Source organism: Melitaea cinxia, chromosome 22 (assembly GCF_905220565.1).
Source record: "Melitaea cinxia chromosome 22, ilMelCinx1.1, whole genome shotgun sequence".
Taxonomy (NCBI): Eukaryota; Metazoa; Arthropoda; class Insecta; order Lepidoptera; family Nymphalidae; genus Melitaea; species Melitaea cinxia.
The window spans coordinates 12819088-12835478 of NC_059415.1; positions in this window are offsets into that span (position 1 = coordinate 12819088).

Here is a 16391-nt window from a genome sequence, read left to right on the forward strand (position 1 = left end):
GCGCAGACATTGGCCTAACACAATTCAATCATACATTTGTAAAGAAATCGTTTCTGAATAATGTAAAGTTGAGTTGATAAATGTTAATGTAAGAGTTTCTGAGTGTTTTGATTATAAACAGACAATCAGTGTGTATATATTTATAATATTGACAGGTAAAGATAGAGATAATATATTTAAAGCATTGAACTTAACCTTAGTTGAGATATTATTGTTTGTCCTCGTCTCTGTTTCAATTGTTGATCACTTCTGAAATATTATTGTTTTTGAAAAAAAAATGTAGTGATTTCGATAGCAAAGAAAAATTGAATGTTATTATTTCAGAATCGTAATAAATGTTAATGATTATTTTTACTGAGGTGGGGTACAACAGGGAATACTTGCTCAAAATATGGACCAGATAGAAAGGGCGTTAATCTTACAAAAATATACGAGTACATCAAAATAATGCTACAATCAAGTAATGATTTTTTGGTTGTGAGTAAAGTAGCCAGAGTCCCTGGGAAATCGGGTAAAGGGTCGGCAGCGCGTTCGTAATCATCAGGCGACTCGTTCGAACCTCATAAAATATCATAATAATTATGTTTATAATATCAATTCGCTTTATTTATTTTTTTTTGCTAAGCAATTTTTTCAAGAATATACATTCGTGTTTTTTAAAAGGACCGGACTGAACCGGCTGATCAGGATGAGATGAGATTTCCTGATCTGGACCTGATCAGGATATCTCATCTCATCCTGATCAGGTCCAGACCAATCATCTGCGTTACATGCCTTATCTAGTCCTGATCAGGCATGCCTGGTCCGGTCCATCTAAGGAAGACGAAAAAATTTCTACTCGCGTATATTACAGTGATAATGTGGCAACAATATCAGAAGTAATGAGATTAGCATCTGTAACCAAACTAGGCATAGCCTGTATTTCGGCTATCAGCACTATTCCCTTCAACTAATTATTTATTATACAATAATAGGTGCCAAATATACGGATATCGAATACAATATTCGTGACAGACTATTTCACAAGTGTTTTGTTGTTGACTAGAGTCTGTTAATTGGTGTAAAAATATGTCGGTTTTTTTATGGAAACAACCAGAGAATATTTACGAGTTATCTTTTACTAGCGACCCGCCCGGTTTTGCACGGTTGCACTGCTGATACTAAATATGAAATATAAAATAAATATTTGCAATGTAAGCGCAAAAACTATATACCTATACGACATCACATTAGAAACCTCTAAAACTATCAGTGTTCCTCTACTATATTATGCATGTGTTATACATATAAACCTTCCTCTGGAATCACACTATTTACCAAAGGAAACCACATCAAAATCCGTTGTGTAGTTTTAAAGATTTAAGCATACAGACAGCGGGAAGCGACTTCGTTTTATACTATGTAATATAATTAAGTATTGTTGCAAAGCCGTCATAAATACGATTACTTCTGAGTATAGTTAAAGAAACTTTATTAACCTATATACTTGTCAGTATTTTTTTTCAAACATATAATAATATAACAGTTAAATAAATATGTACATTTACCGATTCTCTGAGCGAAATATGCACCAGCCCTCTGTCTGCAGTGGAGGCAATAAGGCCAGGAGTTTAATCTTTTAAAAAGTAATTATAGTTTGAAGTTAGGAAAGGACATATGCTTGATGTCACAAATATTGGTAATAGATGCTAATGTGACAAGAATGTACTGGGCATTTAACCTTTATACCTATATTGTTGGTAAAGCGTATATTACCTAGCAATTTTGTTATTCTTCTCTACGGCAACAAATTATCTGCTTAAAAACTTATCTGTTCTATTTAATTATCGAGATGTTACGATTGTTAATGCACTTAAGCAGTATCCATACGAGTAATCCGAACATGGAGGTCAAGTGACTTCTAGTAACAAAATAAATTGGTCCACAAATTGTAACATAAAAGCGGTTCAACGCGACTCTTTATCCTTAGTCGAGTTCTAGTAATATATGAAGTATGTTTTTAACAGTTTATCATAAAATGAAAACTGATAATTTATCAGATGGTGAGAGATTGATTGACTTGTAAACAAGTGTCATTCACCTGATACTTACCTTCACTCGGATATCATCTCGGAGAAATTCGGATGAGATAGGTATAAAGTTTTAAAATGTTTGTAGGTTGCGATAGTTCTAGATCATTGCCAGAGTTGACAGTACTGTTGCAGGTAGGTACATAATCCGCCATGCGTGGTGATGTAACTTTCGTAGTAACTTGTAACTTAATTTTGTAGTATTAATTTAAATTCTAGCGTATAATTATTAATTTTGTTAATTAATTTAATTGGATTATTTTATTCCTAGATTTATTGTAATATTTAATTTTCATTGATTTAATTCGATATGTTTTTGTAATGAAAAACTCTCATGTAAGCTGTATGTGCCTATAATTGAGGTATCACTCAATTGTTTGTACCCTGTGCTGATGATTATAGTGAATTTATTAGTGTCTACCTTGTTGGCGCATTATAATAAATAAATAAATAAATAATCACCACGCTGGGCAGGCGGGTTGGTGACCGAAGGGCTGGCTCTGTCGCACCGAAGACGCTGCTGTCCGTCTTCTAACAAACATCACATTATTCTCAGAATTTCTTACGAAACCTAAAGTTTCCTACAGGTTAACTTCTTCAGTAAGGACGGAACGAGCTTTGAACTAGAGTTAGTCCGGTCAATTCTCGTTTTGTCCTCACAGGGCTATCTTCTCGATACAACTGTTTTTACAAATTCATTAAAAATCATATTCTAGAATGTAATTAGGAATGTAATAACTGGTGCAAAAAAATTAAAACAGTCACTTGTCTTGGAGAGGCTACAAGTTCAGGCTAAATGGTCTTATCATTTAATTATTATAGACGGTACGATATATAATATATCAAAATCAAAATCGAAATCAAAATCAAAAACAGCTTTATTCAAATAGGCCCTAAACTTTAAAAATAAATTGTTATTTTTGTAAAAGTTAAGCTACCACCGATTCGGAATGTAGATTCTGCAGAGAAGAATCGACAAGAAACTCTGCAGTGACTCTTTTTAACAATAATACCTATATAAACTGTGTTTTGTGTGTTATACCAATATAGATATCACGCTACAATTCACAGAAATGAAACAGTCAAAACTTTGATGTCTAAAATAACGAAGCAGTTAGTACCTAATTAGACTTGAAAGTAGCCTCTAGCTACCTACCAAATAAAATAAATTGATAATACTGCTAAAGCTCATCATAATCTATAACTTATTATTGTTGATAATCGTATAAAGAAAATCTCATTTAAGATATACAAAAATATAAGTCGAAATCGAGATGTTATCTTAAAAACAACAGCCTATCTCTGTTTGAGTTCAAAATAAACAAGAGGAAAGTTACGAGCAATCAGTCTTAATGTTGACAGTTGAGACGATGTGATTACGCGCCTCGGTCGACGAACTGATGTCCCTTTTATTCGCATTATATAAAGATACATGCTTCACTCGTTTTAATATAACTAGAAATATCGTTTGAGTATAACCAGAAATATCGTTTTTATAATACTTATACTGACTTAAAACACAAACTTTTTTAATCAACATTTATTTATCATCGTCAATTTTACTGCAAAGATAATTAATAATTAATTTTAGTAAGTGAAATAAATTGTTTTCAACTAGCAATTTAATTAGAATTAATTACATAGGTACTAATTTATGTATGCTGTGTGGTTACGGAAACAAAGAATATAGCCACCCCCTCTCTTCCCGTGAGTGTCGTAAGAGGCAACTAAGTGATTTTTTATTTATTTATTTATGCATAAAAAACTTAAAACTAACATTACAGTGAACCCAATGCGTTAGTTAAGTTGATCACCAATTCTACCTCTATCTATAGATTTTTGTAAACAAATAACATTAAATTTAACAAATAATTTATACAATTCAATAAAATCAAAATAATCAAAAATATAAAATAATCAATAAATAATTAATAAATATAAAATAACACAGTTCCATTACTACCTTGGAACTTAAAAAGCCGACCGATGGCGGGATAAACTATCCAACTGCTGGCTTTGAAATACACAGACCTTAGACGGGCAGCAGCGTTTTCGGTGCGACAAAGCCAGCCCTGCGGTCACCAACCCGCCTGCCCAGCGTGGTGACTATGGGCAACACACATGAGTTCACGCATTTTTGGTGTGAACTTGTGGAGGCCTATGTCCAGTATTGAACTGCGAAAGGCTGCTGTGATGATGATGGTGATGACATACTAATTTTACCCAAGATTTTAATTACGGTTTTAACGCCATCTGTTGATAGTTTTGTAAACTTCAATAACAAAACTGTTCGCTGAGCTTGGATCTACTATTTAATACAAGGTGGCGCTTGCATATGCTTACTATATTGTTCATGCTATTCACTAATAGATGGCAGTCTAAGTATTTAAAAAGAACATTCTGAAATTTGGAGGAGAAAGAACGTTTTAATGACACCGATACGTTCAAAATAAATTTATTTATTTACTTTACTGTATAAAATATTATATTTATTGTCTATCAATCAAAAGAGTAATAAAATAATTCTTTATTATAAGGTACGATTAAATTTATTTAAAAAAAATATATGACGCCATCATTACAATTAATTAATTGTTCTAAATTTCATACACTTTACCTGAGACTTCATTGCTAAGATTATGTCTTCAATAATTGTTAACCAGATTTAGTGTTTGTTATTCGAATCTTTAGCTAGCCTTAAAATTACCTAACTTTTGTATTTCTAACATATTTTTCTACTTAAATATTCTAAATAGAATTCGCAGTGTTTGCGTTGCGATTTCTATCGACGATAATGCAAACATACTACTTATTGCAGACAATAGATCTCATGTCACATTTTATACTTCGGTAAATACTGTTTTATATATGCATAGTTTGTTTTATTTGTTGTCTTAATAAGTTTTAAGTTATATATATTCTTTATTGCACTTTAAAAAAATCATAATTACAAGTCATTTTTTACAAAAGATGTTGGCAAGGGCGAACTTGTCTCTGTAAGAGATCTCTACCAGTCTACCCATGGTGGTGAGAGAAGATGTTATCGCGGGACTCATAAGCGCATTTGTGATAAAGTGAAAAAAAAACTGAACAAAAAGTTAAAAAAAAAAGCCATATACATATTTTGCTATATATACATTCAGAATTAGCGATATAAAATACATATCTACTTAAATGCATACGTAGTTAAGTTAGTAAATTTTTACAAACGCGCGCGCACACAGTCACGAAAAAACCGACACCCTGAAGCTAGTTAGTCAACGAAGAAGACATTAGCAACGCGAAGTAGCTAGTCAAGTAAGTATAACTTCTTACATACGTAGATAGATACCTACACATATTTTTTTTTTAAGTGGTACCTACCAAGCATTAAAAATAACAACTTAGTTCGAAAAAATTAAAACAATATCTTACAGATATTTTATTGTTCTGTAAGATCTGTATTCATCTTACAGCTGGACAACACCTTTACCTTTAATGGGGTATAAGTTTGACTTAATCAGCTGCACAAATTTCTTAGATTTCCTTCTAAAACTATCGGATGTTCTCTCTGTCTCGTTAATCTCAATAAATGAGACCTCACGAGACAATTTTTAGGACCTTTTTCGTCGATTACTAATGAAGTGTATCTCACATACCTACTAGGTTTTTTCGATAGAAGACAAATAAATGAATCAAGAAATGGCTAATTAGAGAAAAATATGAGGATCCTTAAGATATTATTAATAAAATTTCACATGAATATAAATATCCGTCAAACAAAATGGCGTTAGGCGATAATACAGGCAAACGCAGACCGACGATCTACGAAAGATTACACCGCCAATGTTCAGGCTGGATGAGGATAGCGGAAAACCGGAATGTCTGGCGCGAAGTTGGGGAGGCCTATGTGTAGTGAGGAGTGCAATAGGCTGAACTGTCCGACTGAGGTGATATAAAAGAAAAATCTAAAATTCCTTTACCAATAGGTTAGAACTAGAGATGTGCCGACTACCACTTTGACCGACTAGCCGACTAGCCGACTAGTCGGCTGTAAAGAGGCCGACTAGTCGGGTGACTAGTCGGCTAGGCCGATCTCGGCTTTGGGGATTTCTGTACGACTACGTTCTCGCGCTACGCTACGTAGCTTGTTCGCGCGCTAGTTGCAACCGCCGCCCGCGAGCAGGTCGGAACCTGTTTATGCGTGTTTTGTTTATGGATGTTTTTTGACGAGGTGAACAATGATTTTGTAAAGTTAAGTGTAACCAATGTCAAACAATTATTTCTCAAGGGAAAGCGGCAAACACTTCAAGCATGTATAACCATATAAAATACCGACATCCAACGCTGGTATCTCAACTAGGTTCTATGATCAAAAGTTGAGGTACAGAGGATTCCTGCGAGTCGCAAACCCAAGCCAAAGAAATACCTACAACTACTGCATCAACTTCAATGTCATCGGAGGTTAGTTTGCCACAGAAAAGCCAACATACATACACTTTGGCCACTCTATTAGATCCTAGATACAAACAACAATTTTTTGAAACAGAGGATCTCTTGACTATTCGATCTCATTTTTTATTAGAAGCTTTGAAAATTAGCATGAGTGATGACGAGAGTGATAGTAGCAAAGATGATCCACAAGGCACCTCCATCGATGAAGACAATAGAGGAACTGCAGCATATTTGGGATACTGCAGATAACTTGGAATACTTCGATATCTAAATAAATATAAACACTATCTGTGTTTTTATGTGCTAAACATAATGTCATACGACACACAAAGCCAAAAAATATTAAAAAATAGACACCATCTTGACATTCCGGCTACCAGCCTCAAGTGAACGAGTCGTCTGCTTTGAAAACTTTTTCAGTAAGCATGCAGTCAGTGATAATAATTTACTATAATTCTTTAAATCGTCATTGTAATTATTTAAGCTGTTAAGTAAACTTGTTAGTTTATGATGTTACTATGATTTTGTGAATATTTCTAGAACTAAAAATGTCATATCGAATTTTAGGTTAGGATGTTATGTTTTTAATTTGGAATACCGAAAGTGAGCATAATTTGGAATATTCCAAATTGTATGCACATTTTATGACTAGATATTAATTATTGCTTTTTTTTAGAACTAGCAATATAGGTCGTAAGCCAGCAAAATCGGCAATAATCTCCAAGTTTTTTTTTTATAAGGAAAACGCATGCACAACGAAAAAAGTTAGATAAAGAAAACAGAACACCGAAAAAAATATGAAGGGAAAAGGTAAGAAGAAAATAACAAAAAAGACAAAAAAAAAAGAAATATGATAGACAGTGACTCATCAGATCGAAATCCTGGGGCTACATCTGGAAATAACTTACTCTTCATACGATGTAGTAACGAGAGATGAAACTGCAAACGACCCTACTGACGAAGACGCAGAGTTTTTTTTCTGTAACGGAAAATATCACGAGGATAAAAGGGTTGAAGAATCCGGTGATGTGATCTTTATGATTACTGCAACAATAGTAAACTATAAGTTCAAACTTAATACTGATCTTAGATTAGTGTGGCTGATTACTTAATAATTAGATGTTATTTTAAGGTAGGTTGTTTAAAAAGATTGATTACCTAGAGAACTAAAGACTATAAAACTGGTAAAAAGATAAGGGATCTCTTCGTTTCTAAGAAAAATATTAGCAATTATCATAGAATAAATGTGAATATAATTTGGAATATTATATTTCAAATTATCTGCACCCTAAGTCAAATCTCGTTGTCGGAGTTTTTTAGTTTGAAAGGTATTTTGATAATGTTCCTGGTTTTTGTTAGATTTGATGGTTATTATTATTAAAGTTTAATAATTTTCAAATAATTTAATGTGTTTTTTATTGAGCCATCCCGTTCCTCTTTAAATTTATTCTCAAAAAACAAACTAGTATTCCAAATATGCTGCAGTTCCTCTACAGAATCAAAGACACATAAGAATTTTTGGCAATGCTATCAAAACTTTGCATTAAGAAAGATACAGGATATTCAAGATGATAATAAGTCAAGCGCAGCCCTTGAGCTGCAGTCCTACTGTGCGTTACCTGTGATAAAGCGTAATAATGACCCATTTCTGTGGTGGAGCCGTCATCAGTCTAAGTATCCTGAAATGTCGCGAATCGCCAAAGTATACCTTTGCTGTCCTGCAAGTTCGGTTTACAGTGAGAAGCTGTTTTCAGAAGCTGGAAACATATACGAAACAAAACAAAATCGATTGCTGCCAGAAAGGGCAGAAGCTTTAGTCTTCTTACATCATAATCTACCATTAATTCAAAACTATAAGTAAAGAGATTTTGCTATTTTTTATTATAAAATTATGACATTTTGATTTGGGTTGTGTCCGGTTAATCATATAAGTTCCTGTTTCTTTTTTATTATCTTGAAACAGTTCGTGTTTAAAATATTGAATTGATTTTTTTTTTTTAATTTGTTGGTAATTAAAAAATACCTACTTTTTTATTTGATTAAGAATTGATAAATGTTTATTTAAGTTAAGAAGATATTACTTTATTTGTTAATTAATACCAATTTTAAGAAGGTACCAATTTTGTTTTGTAGATGTTATAGATATGTATGTCTTCTTTTTATGCCAGTATTTTGTAGAAAATTATTACTGAAGAAAAGACTGGTTTGCTTTACTTGTCGAAATGTGTAAGATTGATTATAAAATCCAAATTATAATGAATAATCATGGTTTTATTTCATTTCAGTTCCCCTGATATAGTACATATTAATGAGAAATACATACAAAGTAAAAAGCCGAGTAGTCGGCGTTTTTTGCCGACTAGCCGCCGACTACTCACCGACTACAAAAGTGGCCGAATAGTCGGCTTAATCGACTAGTCGGCGACTAGTCGGCACATCTATAGTTAGAACAGATTTTTACATTCATGCCGACGTTAAGTTAAAATAATGCAACTTACAATAAATGTTGGTCTTTAGCAGATATAAAATCCGCGAATTAGGTATGATTAAGCATGGCATATTAGCACAGAGATATGCAGAAAAGTTACTGTATCATCAAGGACATATATAGACAGTGCAGAGAAATAAATTGCCTTTTATAGTAGATTTGAAAGCATAGTTTAAGAGAAATTCGGAAAGAATAATTAACGTGGGTTCTGGCGCCGCTGAGCAGTAAAAATTCATAGGTTGTGGGCATGGGTCTAAGAAAGGCTGCTTTAACCAACTGTGGCTAAACCGTTTATCCTCCAAATATGTTACGAATACCTGTACTATGACAGCAGGAGATATGACACACCATTTAGCCTTTAATTTGAACTTACAGATTCATATTTTCAATTAGAAATATCTCATATACCTAGTAGAATATGATGGTAAAAAAGAATAAATTGTCAAAAACTTTTATTTGTTAGATACCGTTATCCGTCGAAGAGTGTCATCAACAACAGGTTAAACAGACCCTGACTCAGATTACTGGCAATCTATGAAACATCTTTCAAAGTTCCACTTTCTAACCGCTAACATATCTTACCGTTTCAAATCCTTCTGAAATAAAATATAATATAAGCTTATGATAAGAACTATTGTACCTACTTATAGAACTGCCGGTCTACTAAAGTATGAACTTAATTAATCCCGCAGAAAGTGAGGTCAGACAATTACTTCAATGTCAGTGACGTGACGCGGGCGTGATATTATTATATTTAAATTGTCGCCAGTAATTAGCTAACTGTGTACTGTGATAATCCACGACACGCGCCGGGACCAGCGCGGAATCGTCAGACGGACGGCGGGTAAAACGCTATGGGTACCGGCGGGTTAGATTCTAAAGCTTAAAATATACTATTTTTGATACATATAGGTAGATTTGTATATTTTTAAGCGCACAGAATACATAATTATCGTGTATATAATTTGGGCAATGTCAAAGAGTAAAATTATAACAAAAGTGTTAATTAACTTAACTAACTTTATTTACAATTTATTTGTTTTTTTGCAATGAAATACCCTTATGTAAGCTGTGCCTATAATTGAGGTAACACTCAATTGTTTGTACCCTGTGCTGATGATTTTAGTAAATTTGTTAATGTCTACCTTGTTGGCGCATTGTTATAAATAAATAAATTAAATAAATAAATAAATAAAAAATAAAAATACAATTTTGTACTATTTTTGATTATAATTTAGTGAAGTGTAGATCATCATCCCAGTGTCGACCACAGAATGTTACAATCAAGCGGCGTGAATCAAGATAAATATGTATTGTATTTTATTATAAAAATAATCGGTATCATCGTAGGGGACTTCGGAGGAGCTGATTCTTCAATAATATTGATATGAGATTAATTTTGATGAAAATAAATCAATATTGTAATTACACTAGTAACTGTAATTTGGAAGAGCTAGCAACTGATTATTCTTTTTAACCGACATCAAAAAAGGAGGGGGTTTCGCAATTCGCGACCATATATACATTTTTATTGTGTGTTCGCGGATAACATCGTCGTTTATGAACAGGTTTTGCTGATTATTTTATTGTTAGAATGGAGATCTGCCAAGGGTTATACTTACTCTTGGAGCCTATTTGAATAAAGCTATTTTTGATTTTGATTTTGAGATAACCAGGATCTGATTATGGCATCCGAGCGAAATCGAGAGGAATTTACGAAAATCGTAGTGACGACTAGTGCGTTTGTTAATTTTTTTTCGTTTGCTAGCAAACACAATTATCTTAATAAATAAACTTTTCATAGTGAATCTGTTACAGTTATTTAATGTTAATTATAGCTTGTTAAATTAATTAATGATTCATAGATTGCTTCACAAACTTCGATGACGAAATTGGAAATAGTTGATTTTCCGAGTCTATATATTTGTGTGAGTGACCTTAAACTACATTCAGTAGAAAGCAAGTATAAAACGTTGTATTTCATACAGGATTTTACCAATTTTGTAATAATACTCAATCAAAGGCTGCTTTACAGTTTTTTTTTCTAGAGAATCTATATTCCGAATCAGTGCAACCTTTTTTTTTATTTATGATTAATTAAAACTAATATTATTTTAATTTTAAATATAACGATTTAAAATGGCTTTTGGAGTCAAAAGTGATTTTGATGATTTTGATTTGAAAATCACGGCTGCCCCCATATCTAACCATTTCAGGCCTTCACTGCACCTATACAATAAACAAAACTTATCATCAAAGAACAATTATTTTTTTTAACAAAATTTTAAAAAAGTTATAGAATTAAATATATTGCGAAAACTAAAATCATAAGCACCCAATCTGAAGCTACTTTAGCGTCGATTTTGACTAACAGGGGAGAAAAATGATTTTTAATTTGTACTCAACGCTTAAAGAGGAGTGCCGCTGACAGGAGGGCGCCGGTGACCCTCGGTTACTGAATAATAACGGTGCGGTAAGGGTTACGGCTCCGTGTCGTCTTGAAAGTAATAGTTTGTGGGCTTTTTGTAGCCGCGAGCGTGTGCTGACGGGTTAACATTACATATTCTAAAGGTCTCTTTATGACGTTTAACGTAACAGCACTTATTGTACACATAAAACATATTTTATAGCCATAGTTATCGGCATGGATGTAGAGCACTGACCTTCATCTTTACATCAATATTTTATGATTATAAGTACAGACATTTAATGAGTAATATCATATTTCTACATTTTATATTAATTTTTAGTTTTGTACTAAAATAACTATTCCTTGTTAGCGAACTCTCAACGGTGGGCAACGCGATGCCCACTCTGCGAGAGCTCAATGTCCGCCAATATCTATGATAATGTAATATCTGTTAGACCGCTAATAAATAAATAAAATTTCTAACTTAGATATGCAGACCACTGTTCGTAGGACACTAATGTCTCCATTTTAGGTAGCAGTCAGCTGATATAAAGCTATCGCTACCTTGGCCATCCGAGAGGTTAATTTCCAGGAATTGAAGTATTAAGGCACTTTTTCATCACATGACAATCCCACCTCAGACGCCGCTTCTGGAGCTTGTCTGCTACGTCAAGGACAGCATTGCAGTCAGCTTGAGTTTCGCAGGACATCCGCATTTCCGCATCTTCATCTCTACCTCTTTCTCTACTCGTGACGTAAAACTCAAGAGTCCTGAGATATAGCTGTCCAGCTCTAGCTACCGTATAAATATACCAAGCAGATAATAATTTAAGTAACTACTAATTAACAAATAAAATAAATTACAACTTAACAAACACACACGGTCGTCTGTTCCTGAGCTTAACTTAACGTCTGAACTTTAGGTTTCAATCGACGAATGAAAATATTTTTATAATAAATGTACATTTAAACAAAACTTATAAAATAAATGTACACAAACTGAGACGGGAATGCAATACATAATAACCCTGTAGCATAAAACATTACCAACTGTGTCAAGGCACCAGTCTAACTTCGTATCATTTACAATCAATTAGGAGAAATTTGTCATTTTACTTCCTACTTTTGTACCTTTTAATATTTAGTAGTAGGTTGTAGCATATATTTTTAATAGCGCCTGGTTTCGTTCCTGCTGATGTATAATAGCACAGTTATGCATTAGCGTTGCTATTTACTTTTTCTAGGCGACTGATTTAATTTTGGAATACCCTCGTATTGTATTACGTCGCGGTTCACCTTAGGGGGTAGTTGTGTCGCGACGCGCGGGGTATGCTAGGGTATATAAGCCTCAGGGCGAGTGTTTGCGGCTTTTTTGCTCTTTGCTCTTTTTCTTTTTTTGGGTTGGATTCTCTCGCCGTCTTAAGATCTGAGTGCAATTAATTGTGGGTGAGTCATTGTAGTTCTTATAGGTTTAAGCTTTGCTGAAGTGTAAGTTGATTTTGTGAGTTGTTGAAAAAGAAGATTAAGTTTCTGTAGGATTTTTTTTTACTCTCTCTCTTGTGTCTCGTGTTAGGAGTTGTGGGTGACTCTCTAACCCAACGAACAACTTTTTAACACGTAGCACTGGCGCCCAGCGTAAATTCTCTAATATTTAAAATTATTTGTTTGTCGGTGAATTATTTTAATTATTTTATTTTGTAGGGTATCGCATTGGCACTCAATTTTTTTTCTTATTCCTGGCAAGTGGTATTCTCTGGGTATAGTAAGGGTCTTGTCCTTGTGTCTTTGTGTGTTTTGTGTTTTGTGAATTGTGTTAAATTATTACTTTTCATTTTTATTAATTAAATTCGATTACTGTTTCGTTTAGGCTGTGTATTTATATTAGTATGTTTAAAATTTAAAGTTAATATTTAAAAGTTTTTATTTGAATTTAAAAGATTTGTACGAACGTAGTCACGGTTTTTGCATTGTTAATCGTTCCTTGCTAAAAATTTTCAGTTACCTACTTTTTGTATTAATTATTTCTTGCTCAATAATTTTTGCCGTAACTAAATTTTTTTTGACTACCCTCTATTAACGAATATTTTTGCTTACTTTGTACTTCTTTGTTACATTTTAACATTAATTTCAATCGAACTTTTTTGTACTTTTTGTTTCGTTTTAATTTTATTATTGTGCTACGATGACTCACTTAATAAAATTCGTATCCCTGCCTAAGGCTGAGTTAGAATATGAGGTGGTTGTTCGGAATGAGGAGCCAGCTGCCACGGTTTTAGCTTTACGTAAACAAATATTACAATTATCGGAATTGTTACCGTCAGAGGAGATTTTGGTCAGTCCGTTGGATATTATAACCGATTTGGGCGGTATTAGTGACACCTTGATAAAAGTGAAATCAATTATTAATTCTAATCCGAATTTTAATAGTTTATTGAGGGCAGAGAATTTGTTGGCTCATTTGTATCATAGGATTGGCAGATTGGATGAGGATGAGGTTAAGAAGAATAGGGACATTTACGATTTGTGTGTTGATCAATTTAATAATTATTGTGGGGTAGTTAATAAATTAAAATCGTCTAATAAATCTCCATTTCTTACAGTTTCTTCGTTATCATCTAGTAATCCCTTGAATGTAACGGTTCATTGTGATCATAACAGTTTAGGAGATTTAAGTAAAATTAAATTCGATGGTAAATCTTGCGTACGCTCTTTTATACGCCGGGTTACGGAACATTGTACTATTCATCGCATTGCGGATGACAAAGTTTTATCTTGTGCGTTACAGCTGTTTGTTGGCGATGCTTTAAAATGGTATAGGAGTGTGTGTGCTGGGGTTTCAGATTGGCAAGTAGTTTTAGAGTATTTGCGTAGGGACTTCGATAAACCAGATTTTGATTACAAATTATTAAGGGAAATTCAAAATAGAACTCAGGGGGTGAATGAGTCTATTGTAATTTATTTGGCTGTTATGGATGAAATGTTTAACAGATTGACTACTCCGCCTGAGGAAAAATTTAAATTAGAAATTTTATTACACAATGTTAGACCTTGTTACGCTGGGATGTTAGCGTCATCGGATATAACGTCAATTGATCAGCTTAGGAATGTGTGTCGTAATTATGAAAATGTTCAAAGTAGACTTTTAGATTTTCACGAACCACAGAATGTCTCGGATGATTTAGTTGCACCTGATTTAGCTTATAATACTGGCGTTAAAAACGTTTTTAAAAGTTCATTTAAAAAAATTAATTATTCGAATAATTTTAATAATCAGGGGTATTTTAATAAAAATAATCGTTTTAATTCTAATCGTTTTGTTCCTTCAACGCATAAATTCTCTCGTCAATTTTCGTCTCCTACTAACTCGTCTTACAATAATTCTCATACATCATTGCCGTCTCAGCGTAAACATTCTGTGCCTAGTAATAATAGCAATAGTAAAATTCAGCCGAGCATTAATTCCATCGGTGATCGCGCGTCGAATCGTACTGTCTATTGTCAACGTTGTAAATCGTTTTCTCACTCTTATGCCGATTGTTTTAAGGATCGGAATGTTGTGTTTTGTTTTGGTTGCGGTGAGCCTAATGTTAAGCGTCCCGATTGTGTTAAATGTAAATCGAAATATAATAATGGGGTTAAAGATTTAAAAAAAAGAGTAAGTTGGAACCGAGTTAAAACTAGTAATAATATTAATTTTTCTAAAACTGATTGGGATTCTTGGCTTAAAACAATTTCAATTTATTTTTTATCGTATAAATTAAACTCGGTTCTGTGTAATGATAAATGTATTGAAAATAGGCCTTATGCTGTTATACATATAGATGACATTAAGTTGTCGGGTCTCTTAGACACTGGTGCGTCTGTATCAATTTTGGGGGGTAATTTTTATAAGGATTTCTTACAACGAGGTTATACTCTTTTTAAAGATAATATTATTTCTGCGGTTGTGGCTAACGGGAACAAGTTGTTTTCTCTTGGTTACTTGTGTTTACCGGTTGCGTTCGAAGATCAACTTCATTTTATAAAATTTTTTGTTTTTCCGGAAATTAATTCAGATATCATTTTAGGCATTGACTTTTGGAAAATATTCAAAATTTGTCCGAAATATATTAATTCAGTTAGTTTTAAACAAGAATCTATTTTGTGTAATAATTCGGATGACGTCATTACGGGTTATGAACATTTAAATAGCGATCAGCGTTCAATTGTTGATAGCATTATTAATCAGTTTCGTTCTGTTTCTTTTGAGCGGAAAGGTTTAGGGTTGACTACCGTGGTTACTCATAGAATTGATACGGGGGATTCTGTTCCCATTAAGCAACGATATTATCGGATGTCTCCTGAGAAACAACGAATTCTTTCGGAGGAGGTTGATAAGATGCTTGAGTCGGATGTCATCGAACCCTGTCAGAGTGAGTGGAGTTCTCCGGTACTTTTGGTTCCTAAGGGAAAGGATACGGGTAGCTATCGGTTATGTTTGGATAGTCGGAAACTGAATGCGGTAACCAAAAAGGATGCATATAGTTTGCCTTATATATCAGAAATTTTAGATAATCTTAGGGATGCTCATTATTTGTCAACAATCGATTTTTGTAGTGCCTTTTTTCAAACTCAGATTCAGGAATCGGATAGGGATAAAACGGCTTTTTATATTCCGTCACGTGGTACATTCAGGTTTAAACGTATGGCGTTTGGTTTAACTAACGCACCTGCCACTCAACAGAGACTAGTAGATAAGTTGTTTGGAAACCGTTTCGGGGTTAAAGTTTGTTGTTATGTTGATGATTTAATAATTGCAACCGCGGATTTCAATGAACATGTTTCTATTTTATTACAAATATTGGAAATTTTAAAAGAATGTAATCTTACTATTAATTTTGATAAATGTCGTTTTTTTAGGAGTCAGTTGAAATATTTGGGGTATGTAATCGATAAACACGGGTTGCGTACGGACCCGGATAAGGTTTCTGCAATAGTTAATTTTCCCACT